This window comes from Triticum aestivum, chromosome 5D, assembly GCF_018294505.1.
Source record: "Triticum aestivum cultivar Chinese Spring chromosome 5D, IWGSC CS RefSeq v2.1, whole genome shotgun sequence".
Classification (NCBI taxonomy): domain Eukaryota; kingdom Viridiplantae; phylum Streptophyta; class Magnoliopsida; order Poales; family Poaceae; genus Triticum; species Triticum aestivum.
Genome location: NC_057808.1, coordinates 304,633,435 through 304,644,152, shown reverse-complemented (window position 1 = coordinate 304,644,152; position 10,718 = coordinate 304,633,435).

Here is a 10,718-nt window from a genome sequence, read left to right as displayed (position 1 = left end):
CCCTAGCGCAACGACTGGGGCTACAGCCGAGGAGGAGGACGAGGCGGAGGACGCTGGGACGACTGCGGCCCTTGCTAGGAGTGGCGCGACCGACCTCGTGAGGACCGCTGGCTGGACCAACCTCGTGAGGGCCACTGGAGGGATCAGCCTCGCGAGGATCGCCCTCAGGGCAACGCTGGCCTTCCTCCGCTGCCACCACCACCAAGGAGGAACGACGACCACCATCAGGACAAGGGGGCTTGGGGCTTCCAAGAACCTCATGCTATCGCCTGCATCTTGGGCGGAGCTCAAGCCCCAGCCTCCTAATGAATCTTCAAGCAGTTTGCTCGCGAGGTGAACGCGGCTCTTCCTAGGCTCGAGGCCACGCGCCCGCTCAGGTGTCCAAGTGTGCCATCACCTTCAGCTCAGCTGACCAGCTCAAGTGTGCGGCAACTGTCGGCGCCCTCCCGATGCTCTGTTCGCCCGTCATCAGCAACATTCAAGTCACCAAGACCCTTATCAACGGCGGAGCAGGACTCAATGTCCTGTCTGTCGAGACGTTCGACAGCCTCCAAGTGCCATATGAACAGCTGCAGCCTACCAAGCCCTTCTCAGGGGTGACTGACGGCTCCACCATCCCGATAGGGCAGGTCCGCCTTCCTGTCACCTTTGGAGAACGGAAGAACTACCGCACCGAGCTCATCGACTTCGACGTCGCCCATATCCGCCTACCGTACAATGCCATCCTCGGGTACCCAGCATTGGCCAGGTTCATGGCGGTCACTCATCATGGCTACAACGTCCTCAAGATTCCTAGGAACGGCGGGATCATCACGGCCCCCTGCAAAGCAAGAGATGCGGTATGCTCCCTCAAGCGCGCCTTCCAAGCCGCAGCAATCGAAGACCCTGACAACGAAGGAATCCTGTACCCTCCTGAGGCCACCCCAAGAAGAAGAAGCAGCTGGTCCACGCAGGTCCTCAGGAGGGCGACACCACCAGCAGCACCACTTCAAGACCAGCGCCCTCAGGTGGGGCGCCTCCCTCTCGTGCATAGGAAAGCGCGCCCGACGCCATCCTCGGGCAGGGCTCGGGGGCTCTCTTCTGGAGGGCCTCTGACCTCGCCAACGTCACGAGGAAGGCGCTCGGGCACCACGTGGAGGCGTGCTTCGTGGCACGTCTCCCTCAGGAAGGCGCCGAGCAAGGAGCGCTCGGTGCTCAGGAGTTCGTCGACAAGACCATTCAAGAGCTAGAAAATGCAAGGGCCATGCACGGCGATCACCGCCCACCTCATGCGCCCCCCATCCAGGCGAGGATGGTGGGCTGCGCGTCTGCGTCGACATCCCAGGGCTCAACCGGGCCGCATCTTAGGAGCACTTCTGGCCTTCGCGCGTGGGATGCTGCGAGGGCCCACCTCATAGCTACATTCGCATGCCTTTTGGCCTGCCGAGCGTGGCGTCCGCCTTCCAGCGCAACCTGCGGAGCATCCTGGCGGCTCAGGAGGCCAGGCATCATGCGGTCCTAGCGGAGATGGACACGGTCCGCAAGGAACCGCCTGGGCCCCCAGAGCCTCCCGAGGCTCAGGGCCCGGGTGGCTCGTGAGGAACAGCCTCGTCACTGCGCACCTTCAGCTGCACCAACGTCTCATCAGCAACTAAATCAGGTGACATTTTCCAAGTTCATTTAGCTGGGACCGCCCCTCGGGCTGCATCATTCCCAGGCTGCGTGGGTCCGTCCCTGCGGCATGTATCCTTCTATGTCTTTAGCTTACTTTGTTGGGGGCACCCCTCGGGCTGCATCATCCCCAAGCCGCTCGGGTCCTACCCAGTGGCATGTGTCACCTTTGCATTTACTCAAGCTAGTATGCCCTCTCATGCATGGTTTATCTATGATTATCACCCGCTTGATTGTCACCCACCTCGTGAGCTGCTCATGCCGGCATGACGCTTGTGCTTGGGTCCGTCCCTGCAATGTCGACAAATCTGAGCGGTCGAGCTCTGACTCGCGGCACGCCTCGCGCACGTCACCTCACCAGGCCCTCAGTTCCCTCACCTTCTTGTGGAGCGACCGGCGGCAGACCAACAATCACAAGAGCAACTTGTGCCCCTCTTTGCGTTAACCTGCAGGAGCCTCTGGAGGATGACAGCAGGCGGTACCATGGGCTCCCTCTTCTCCCATGCAATTCGCTCGCGCGTTAAAAGGGGGGCTCCTGAGCATCCTGACTCAGGAGCTCTTATTGCCTCTCCAGCCCTCACCCCCTAGCCTTGACCACGGCATCGCGACCTGGCATACCAGCGGCGGCTGAGCTCGCTCGAGGGCCGGGACCTGAGGACGTAGAGCACTTAGAAGAGCATGGAGAAGAGGCGGAGGCTCGCACGGGCCTAACCTAGATGCGCTATGGCCAACGGCTCGCGAGTCTGGCACACCACAAGGGATCGTCTCTCGACCGCCAAGATAAGTTTCGCGCCGGCGTTGATCAAGCACCTCATTATAGAATCCCCACCTGTCGCAGCCCCGTTGCGGCGATGTTGCCTCCCTTTCCTACCTTTCGGTAGCTGCTTGAGCGCTAAAGGGGACCTCTTGAGCATCGCGCCTCAGGAGCTCTTACTGGACCTCGGGCCGCTCACCTCCTGGCCTTGACCACGGCATCGCGACCTGGCATACCAGCGATGGCTGCAGCCTGCCTGGGGACCGGGACCTATCGGCGTAGAGCACCAAGCTATCGCGAGATGGAAAGGGGAGACCGAGCCGGGACAGGACACGCGCTCGCACAATTTCACAATAAGGATAATATCAACAAAAGCGTTACAGGCCCTTTACACGCCCCAGCGGGGTTCATCTCAATTCGTCGCAGGGAACAAAAGAAAGGAGTTTCTAGGAGCCCTATCTACGCGCGCGAGCACCGCCGACGCCATCATCAAAAGTGGGCCTGTGAGGCCGGCGCCAACCCCATGCAGATCAGCGACGGCGACGGCCGGGCGCTGCGGCCTTGCTCCAGGCGCGGCGGGAGCTCGGGGGCACGTAGCTATCATCGCTCGTCTCCGGAGTCTCGTAGGGCTTGGGAGAATCGCTGGACTCCCAAGTGTTACCGCTGCCGCCAGAGGGACTGCTGGCGGGGCAGTCCTGGTGGCCCTGTCCGGGGCAGCACTCCAAGTGGTGGAGACCTTGAAGAACATCGTGGAGGCGCCGTCGTACCTGAAGTGGATGGCGAAGGCGCCTTCTGTGCGGCAAACCCTGGCGACCTCGCCCCAGCCGCGGGTCATGAAGATCTTGCCCGGGGAGACAGCTTCCACCTCCGCTCCGGTCGCCGACGCATCACAGTCGGCGTGCTGCAGCCATAGTTCTGTTGGGGAACGTAGTAATTTCAAAAAAATTGCTAAGCACACGCAAGATCATGGTGATGCATAGCAACGAGAGGGAAGAGTGTCGTCTACGTATCCTTGTAGACCGTAAGCGGAAGCGTTAAGACAAAGCGGTTGATGTAGTCGTACGTCTTCACGATCGACCGATCCTCAGTACCGAACGTACGGCACCTCCACGTTCAGCACACATTGAGCTCGGTGACGTCCCGCGAACTCACGATCCAGTAGATCTCGAGGAAGAGTTTCGTCAGCACGACGGCGTGGTGACGATGTTGATGAAGCTACAGACGCAGGGCTTCGCGTAAGCACCGCTACGATATGACCGAGGTGGATTATGGTAGAGGGGGCACCGCACAGGGCTGGGAGAGATCAATGATCAACTTGTGTTTTCTAGGGTGCCCCCTGCCCCCGTATATAAAGGAGCAACGGGGGAGGCTGGCCGGCCCCTGTAGGGCGCGCCAGGAGGAGGAGTCCTCCTAGTAGGAGTAGGACTCCCCTTTCCTACTCCTATTAGGAGGAGGAAAGGAAGGAGGAGAGGGAGAAGGAAGGAGAGGGAGGAAAAGGAGGAAAGGGGGGCCGGCCCCTTTGTCCAATTCGGTTTGGGCTAGGGGGGCCGCGCGCCCTGCCTCCTCTCTTCCACCACTTGGCCCATGAGGCTCATTACTTCTTCCTCGTATTGACGTAACACCCCGGTACTCCGAAAAATACCCGAATCACTCGGAACCTTTCCGATGTCCGAATATAGTCGTCCAATATATCGATCTTTACGTCTCGATCATTTCGAGACTCCTCGTCATGTCCCCGATCTCATCCGGGACTCCGAACTACCTTCGGTACATCCAATCACATAAACTCATAATACCGATCGTCACAGAACTTGAAGCGTGCGGACCCTACGGGTTCGAGAACTATGTAGATATGACCGAGACACGTCTCCGGTCAATAACCAATAGCGGAACCTGGATGCTTATATTGGCTCCCACATATTCTACGAAGATCTTTATCGGTCAAGCCACATAACAGCATACGTTGTTCCCTTTGTCATCGGTATGTTAGTTGCCCGAGATTCGATCGTCGGTATCTCAATACCTAGCTCAATCTCATTACTGGCAAGTCTCTTTACTCGTTCTGTAATGCATCATCCTGCAACTAACTCATTAGTTGCATTGCTTGCAAGGCTTATAGTGATGTGCATTACCGAGAGGGCCCAGAGATACCTCTCCGACAATGGGAGTGACAAATCCTAATCTCGATCTATGCCAACTCAACAAACACCATCGGAGACACCTGTAGAACACCTTTATAATCACCCAGTTACGTTGTGATGTTTGGTAGCACACAAAGTGTTCCTTCGGTATTCGGGAGTTGCATAATCTCATAGTCATAGGAACATGTATAAGTCATGAAGAATGCAGTAGCAACATACTAAATGATTAAGTGCTAAGCTAACGGAATGGGTCAAGTCAATCACATCATTCTCTAATGATGTGATATCGTTAATCAAATGACAACTCATGTCTATGGTTAGGAAACTTAACCATCTTTGATTCAACGAGCTAGTCAAGTAGAGGCATACTAGTGACACTCTGTTTGTCTATGTATTCACACATGTATCAAGTTTCCGGTTAATACAATTCTAGCATGAATAATAAACATTTATCATGAAATAAGGAAATAAATAATAACTTTATTATTGCCTCTAGGGCATATTTCCTTCAGACTCCCACTTGCACTAGAGTCAATAATCTAGTGCACATCACCATGTGATTTAACACCAATAGTTCACATCACCATGTGACCAACACCCAAAGGGTGTACAAGAGTCAATAATCTAGTTCACATCGCTATGTGATTAACACCCAAAGAGTACTAAGGTGTGATCATGTTTTGCTTGTGAGAGAAGTTTAGTCAACGGGTCTGCAACATTCAGATCCGTATGTATTTTGCAAATTTCTATGTCTACAATGCTCTGTACGGAGCTACTCTAGCTAATTGCTCCCACTTTCAATATGTATCCAGATTGAGACTTAGAGTCATCTGGATCAGTGTCAAAACTTGCATCGACGTAACCCTTTACGATGAACCTTTCGTCACCTCCATAATCGAGAAACATATCCTTATTCCACTAAGGATAATTTTGACCGCTGTCCAGTGATCTACTCCTAGATCACTATTGTACTCCCTTGCAAAACTCAGTGGTAGGTTATACAATAGATCTGGTACACATCATGGCATACTTTATAGAACCTATGGCTGAGGCATGACTTTCATTCTCTTTCTATCTTCTACTGTGGTCGGGTTTTGAGTCTTGCTCAACTTCACACCTTTGCAACATAGGCAAGAACTCCTTCTTTGACTGTTCCATCTTGAACTAATTCAAAATCTTGTCAAGGTACATACTCATTGAAAATCTTATCAAGCGTCTTGATCTATCTCTATAGATCTTGATGCTCAATATGTAAGCAGCTTCACCGAGGTCTTTATTTGAAAAAACTCCTTTCAAATACTCCTTTATGCTTTCCAGAAAATTCTACATTATTTCTGATCAACAATATGTCATTCACATATACTTATCAGAAATGTTATAGTGCTCCCATTCACTTTCTTGTAAATACAGGCTTCACCGAAAGTCTGTATAAAACTATATGCTTTGATCAACTCATCAAAGCGTATATTCCAACTCTGAGATGCTTGCATCAGTCCATAGATGGATCGCTGGAGCTTGCACATTTTGTTAGCACCTTTAGGATCGATAAAATCTTCAGGTTGCATCATATACAACTCTTCTTCCAGAAATCCATTCAGGAATGCAGTCTTTACATCCATTTGCCAAATTTCATAATCATAAAATGCGGCAATTGCTAACATGATTCGGACGGATTTAAGCATCACTACGGGTGAGAAAATCTCACCGTTGTCAACACCTTGAACTTTGTCAAAACCTTTTTCGACAAGTCTACCTTTGTAGATAGTAATACTACTATCGGCGTCCATCTTCCTCTTGAAGATCCATTTATTTTCTATGGCTTGCCAATCATTAGGCAAGATAACCAAAGTCCACACTTTGTTCTCATACATGGATCCCATCTCAGATTTCATGGCCTCAAGCCATTTCGCGGAATCTGGGCTCATCATCGCTTCCTCATAGATCGTAGGTTCTTCATGGTCAAGTAACATGACCTCCAGAACAGGATTACCGTACCACTCTAGTGCGGATCTCACTCTGGTTGACCTACGAGGTTTGGTAATAACTTGATCTGAAGTTACATGATATCATCATTAGCTTCCTCACTAATTGGTGTAGGAGTCACAGGAACAGATTTCTGTGACGAACTACTTTCCACTAAGGGAGCAAGTACAGTTACCTCATCAAGTTCTACTTTGATCCCACTCACTTCTTTCGAGAGAAACTCCTTCTCTAGAAAGGTTCCATTCTTAGCAACGAATGACTTGCCTTTGGATCTGTGATAGAAGGTGTACCCAACAGTTTCCTCTGGGTATCCTATGAAGACACATTTCTCCGATTTGGGTTCGAGCTTATCAGGTTGAAGCTTTTTCACATAAGCATCACAACCCCAAACTTTAAGAAACGACAACTTTGGTTTCTTGCCAAACCACAGTTCATATGGTGTCGTCTCAACAGATTTAGATGGTGCCCTATTTAACGTGAATGCAACTGTCTCTAATGCATAATCCCAAAACGATAGTGGTAAATTGGTAAGAGACATCATAGATCACACCATATCTAATAAAGTACGTTATGACGTTCGGACACACCATTACACTGTGGTGTTCCAGGTGGCATGAGTAGTGAAACTATTTCACATTGTTTTGACTGAAGGCTAAACTCGTAACTCAAATATTTTACCTCTGCGATCATATCGTAGAAACTTTTATTTTCTTGTTACGATGATTCTCCACTTCACTCTGAAATTCTTTGAACTTTTCAAATGTTTCAGACTTATGTTTCATCAAGTAGATATACCCATATCTGCTCAAATCATCTATGAAGGTCAGAAAATAACGATACTTGTCGCGAGCCTTAACACTCATCGGACCACATACATCAGTATGTATTATTTCCAATAAGTCAGTTCCTCGCTCCATTGTTCCGGAGAACGGAGTCTTAGTCATCTTGCCCATGAGGCATGGTTCGCAAGCATCAAGTGATTCATAATCAAGTGATTACAAAAGCCCATCAGCATGGAGTTTCTTCATGCGCTTTACACCAATATGACCTAAACGACAGTGCCACAAATAAGTTGCACTATCATTATTAACTTTGCATCTTTTGGCTTCAATATTATGAATATGTGTATCACTACGATCGAGATCCAACAAACCATTTTCATTGGGTGTATGACCATAGAAGGTTTTATTCATGTAAACAGAACAACAATTATTCTCTAACTTAAATGAATAACCTATTGCAATAAACATGATCAAATCATATTTATGCTCAACACAAACACCAAATAACACTTATTTAGGTTCAACACTAATCCTAAAAGTATAGGGAGTGTGTGATGATGATCATATCAATCTTGGAACTACTTCCAACACACATCATCACCTCGCCCTTAACTAGTTTCTGTTCATTTTGCAACTCCCATTTCGAGTTACTACTTTTAGCAACCAAACCAGTATCAAATACCGAGGGGTTGCTATAAACACTAGTAAAGTACACATCAATAACATGTATATCAAATATACCTATGTTCACTTGGCCATCCTTCTTATCCGCCAATTACTTGGGGTAATTCCGCTTCCAGTGACCAGTCCCTTTGCAGTAGAAGCACTTAGTCTCAGGCTTAGGTTCAGACTTGGGCTTCTTCACTCGAGCAGCAACTTGCTTGTCGTTCTTCTTGAAGTTCCCCTTCTTCCCTTTGCCCTTTTTCTTGAAACTAGTGGTCTTGTCAACCATCAACACTTGATGTTTTTCTTGATTTCTACCTTCGCCGATTTTAGCATCGCGAAGAGCTTGGGAATTGTTTTCGTCATCCCTTTCATATTATAGTTCATCACGAAGTTCTAGTAACTTGGTGATAGTGTCTAGAGAAATTTGTCAATTACTATCTTATCTGGAAGATTAACTCCCACTTGATTCAAGCAATTGTAGTACCCAGGCAATCTGAGCACATGCTCACTGGTTGAGCTATTCTCCTCCATGTTTTAGGCAAAGTACTATCAGAGGTCTCATACCTTTCGACATGGGCAAGAGTCTGAAATACTAATTTCAAATCTTGGAACATCTCATATGCTCCGTGGCATTACAAAAACGTCTTTGAAGCCCCGATTCTAAGCCGTAAAGCATGGTGCACTAAACTATCAAGTAGTCATCATATCGAGCTTGCCAAACGTTCATAACGTTTGCATTTTCTACTGCAATCGGTTTGTCACCTAGCGGTGCATCAAGTACATAATTCTTCTGTGCAGCAATGAGGATAATGCTCAGATCACGGATCCATTCCACATCATTGCTACTAACATCTTTCAACTTAGTTTTCTCTAGGAACATATCAAAAATAAACCAGGGGAGCTAAACGCAAGCTATTGATCTACAGCATAGATATGCTAATACTACTAGGACTAAGTTCATGATAAATTAAAGTTCAATTAACCATATTACTTAAGAACTCCCACTTAGATAGATATCCCTCTAATCATCTAAGTGATCACGTGATCCAAATCAACTAAACCATGTCCGATCATCACGTGAGATGGAGTAGTTTTCAATGGTGAACATCACTATGTTGATCATATCTACTATATGATTCACGCTCGACCTTTCGGTCTCTAGTGTTCTGAGGCCATATCTGCATATGCTAGGCTCGTCAAGTCTAACCCGAGTATTCTGCGTGTGCAAAACTGGCTTGCACCCGTTGTATGTGAACGTGGAGCTTATCACACCCGATCATCACGTGGTGTCTTTGCACGAAAAACTTTCGCAGCGGTGCATACTCAGGGCGAACACTTATACCTTGAAATTTAGTGAGAGATAATCTTATGATGCTACCGTCAATCAAAGCAAAATAAGATGCATAAAGGATAAACATCACAAGCAATCAATATAAGTGATATGATATGGCCATCGTCATCTTGTGCTTGTGATCTCCATCTCCGAAGCACTGTCATGATTACCATCGTCATCGGCGCGACACCTTGATCTTCATTGTAACATCGTTGTCGTCTCGCCAACTATTGCCTCTACGACTATTGCTACCGCTTAGTGACAAAGTAAAGCAATTACAGGGCGATTGCATTGCATACAATAAAGCGACAACCATATGGCTCCTGCCAGTTGCCGATAACTCGGTTACAAAACATGATCATCTCATACAATAAAATTTAGCATCATGTCTTGACAATATCACATCACAACATGCCCTGCAAAAACAAGTTAGAAGTCCTCTACTTTGTTGTTGCAAGTTTTACGTGGCTGCTACGGGCTGAGCAAGAACCGTTCTTACCTACGCATCAAAACCACAACGATAGTTCGTCAAGTTGGTGCTGTTTTGACCTTCTCAAGGACTGGGCGTAGCACACTCGGTTCAACTAAAGTTGGAGAAACTGACACCCGCCAGCCACCTGTGTGCAAAGCATGTCGGTAAAACCAGTCTCGCGTAAGCATACACGTAATGTCGGTCCGGGCCACTTCATCCAACAATACCGCCGAACCAAAGTATGACATGCTGGTAAGCAGTATGACTTGTATCGCCCACAACTCACTTGTGTTCTACTCGTGCATATAACATCTACGCATAAACCTGGCTCTGATACCACTATTGGAGGACGTAGTAATTTCAAAAAAATCCTATGCACATGCAAGATCATGGTGATGCATAACAACGAGAGGGGAGAGTGTCGCCTACGTACCCTTGTAGACCGTAAGCGGAAGCGTTATCACAACATGGTTGATGTAGTCGTACGTCTTCACGATCGACCGATCCTCAGTACCGAACGTACAGCACCTCCGTGTTCAGCACACGTTCAGATCGGTGACGTCCCGCGAACTCACGATCTAGTAGAGCTCGAGGAAGAGTTTCGTCAGCACGACGGCGTGGTGACGATGTTGATGAAGCTACTGACGCAGGGCTTCGCCTAAGCACCGCTACGATATGACCGAGGTGGATTATGGTGGAGGGGGCACCGCACACGGCTGGGAGAGATCAATGATCAACTTGTGTGTTCTAGGGTGCCCCCTGCCCCCGTATATAAAGGAGCAAGGGGGGAGGCCGGCCGGCCCCTGTAGGGTGCGCAAGGAGGAGGAGTCCTCCTCCTAGTAGGAGTAGGACTCCCCTTTCCTACTCCTATTAGGAGGAGGAAAGGAAGGAGGAGAGGGAGAAGGAAGGAGAGGGAGGAAAAGGGGGCCGGCCCCTT